This window comes from Apis dorsata, unplaced genomic scaffold, assembly GCF_000469605.1.
Source record: "Apis dorsata unplaced genomic scaffold, Apis dorsata 1.3 scaffold_504, whole genome shotgun sequence".
Taxonomy (NCBI): domain Eukaryota; kingdom Metazoa; phylum Arthropoda; class Insecta; order Hymenoptera; family Apidae; genus Apis; species Apis dorsata.
Window position 1 is genome coordinate 67418 of NW_006263733.1, and position 2594 is coordinate 70011.

The 2594-nt window shown below is 37.8% G+C and overlaps 1 long non-coding RNA gene across 1 annotated transcript; it reads right to left on the reverse strand.

The window, feature by feature from the left end:
* Positions 1-1231: 1231 nt before the first annotated feature.
* LOC116186193 lies at positions 1232-2338 on the reverse strand. The gene is made up of 2 exons (XR_004151140.1): positions 1880-2338; positions 1232-1307 (listed from the first exon to the last, which is right to left on the reverse strand). It is a non-coding gene; the product is annotated as an uncharacterized LOC116186193 (long non-coding RNA).
* Positions 2339-2594: the final 256 nt, after the last annotated feature.

Sequence of the window (2594 nt, forward strand, 5' to 3'; positions counted from 1 at the left end):
CGACCCGTGACAGGTGGAGTGGCCACGGGGAACCCTTTGTTTTTTTATACGGAGTGAGAGACTGCTCGGTCGTCGTCGAGACAACACCATAGCACCGTTTAGAGGAGGCTGGCGCCACGAAGCGCATAACGATACTCGAATTTAAATATTCACTCCCTGGCCGGCGTTGAAAATATATTGCCGACAGTTTGTTACCTCGTGCCTCTACGGCTTGTCGAGAGACATAAAACGATCTTTTCTTTGACCAAAGCGAATTTGCGTGCAAGGGTTTTTTTGTTAGCCGCTGGTGTTTGGACAATTAGCATGTTGGACGAAGTTTTGGAAAAGGGGCGATTGTGTCTTGAATGTTTTCGCCAAATAGCCTGGCCGTCAATGGCCTTATTCTTCCCCGTGTTTATTGTGTATTGTGCCACGCTGAAGCCTTTCATATTTTATCGAAGATAATTTGATGACAACCACTATTGACTCGTGATATATGGAAGATATACACGCAGATTCTTTAACGTTGCTTTATTTCTCACTTTTTAATTTATTACTCGATATTAATAATACAACCAAGAATTATATATCGTTGGATAATTTTTTCATTGACAGAATTGTCGAAAATTATTATGAAAATAATATTCGAAACGTGCCATTTATAAATTACTCCTTCAAAATATAATTTCACTATATAAAATCATTTCATTTCGTTATTAAAATTAACGATAAGGAAACTAACTTTATCCTGTACTTACTGGAGAAAAAAAGAAACATTTGTACCCCTATCACACGAAGAATACAAACCATTCCTTCCCTCCAAAAAAAAATCTCTCGCACGCCTTAAAATTTCAAATAAAATAAAAACGATCGAGCATACATCTTTCGAAAGAATTACGACAATTTCCCCGAAACGGTGGCCATCAGAAAATTCACCTAAATTCCCAACTGACGGATGCTTTCCAGGATAATCCGCTGCGTGCTAAGCTACATCAAGTATAGATATATTTTACCCAGCCTCGGAGATCTATCACTCGAAACCGTGGATCCGCTTGCAACGCGTCTGCGAGTGATGCACGACAATCCCCCAGATAAATTGTGCCGGGCCCCAACGAGTGTCACCGCGTTATCGTGCCCCTCCCCCTAATGCCGGCCCCCGCGGTGCAAATCGTTCTGGTAGCCCGATACATTTACATATTATGCGTGCACGGTAGCTGTGGTTCCTTTCAATGAATCGCGTACTGACTGTTAATGCCGATGAAACGTAGGGAGGATAGTTTTCAAATTGCCCTTGCGCGAATCCAAGTTTGGAAACGGAAAGAATTCTTCTGAAAACGAAAACAAGCTAAATTTATATTTGCTGTTTACTCTTGCGATTTCGTAATAGCAATAATGAAATATTATATGTATGAGAATATATAAAAATATGCAGCGAATAAATATAAATTATATTCGTGAATTTGTGCAACAAATGGATTAAGAAAAGCTATGTAGAAATATATGAAATAATACTTGAAAGTGTAAATTATTAATCGTGTAAAGAAAGATTAGAATAGAAATTGTTGGAAGAAATTGGTTCGTTTAAATAATTGTGAATAAATAAATCGAATGAAATTTTTATTATAATTTCGAAATGGCGATTAATTAATCGAGGTATCCTCGAATTTAAAATTTTCTCAATCGCTATGCGGATAGTATTTCGAAAGAAATACTGAAACGATAAAATATATCGTACCTTCGGCTTCTTCATTTCTATTCTTGTCAACAACATGTTCGAACTCCTTCCATCTGTTATTATGCCATGGATGTAAATCGTTGAACCGATAAATTTTCTATTGAAATGCATTCGACCTGGATAAACCTTGTCTGTAATAAACTCACGACAAAATGAAGATCTCACTGGGTAAGAGCGTGAAACACGAATCGATATCGCGTGAGGGGATGATTCACGCCGATTCGACGTCCAACGAGATCCGGATACACCGGCGGAGGCGATTTCGTTATATAAGCGACCGAGAGAATATCGTGGTTCTTGCAATTAGGCTAACCAATAGGGGACCACTCGGATCGCGTGCCAAGAGGCAACGATGCAATTCTTATTGCTACAATATAACAATTGCACCTTTGGGGAACGATCGTAGGACGCGTGTTGCAACTAGCTTGATACGTGCATCCGTTACTTGAACTTTGATTCGAAATGTTTAGCAAGGGATTCTTGCAACCGTCTCCTAGTTCTCAGGGATTAGTATTGCTCAATCGATTTTGTTCGATTTTTATATAAAGAAAGATCGAGTGTCCTGTTTAAATAGAATAGAATTTTATGTATCTACTGTAAATTTTTACAATTTTGAATAATATGAATAATATATTTACATTAACATAATTTAAGAAATTTAAATAAAAATGAATTCATTTCTGAAAAAAAGAAAAAAGAATTTACCTAATTCGATTTTCATAAATTTAAATTAAATCATTCTGTTTCTGGAAATACCTCAACGTGTCAACAACAACGAATTCCACAAAGTGGAACGAAGCCAACATCGTGCCACGAGAACACCATACTCACGATTACGAAACGGTTCGCACACGTTTCGCCACCGACCGAGCAACGAAAC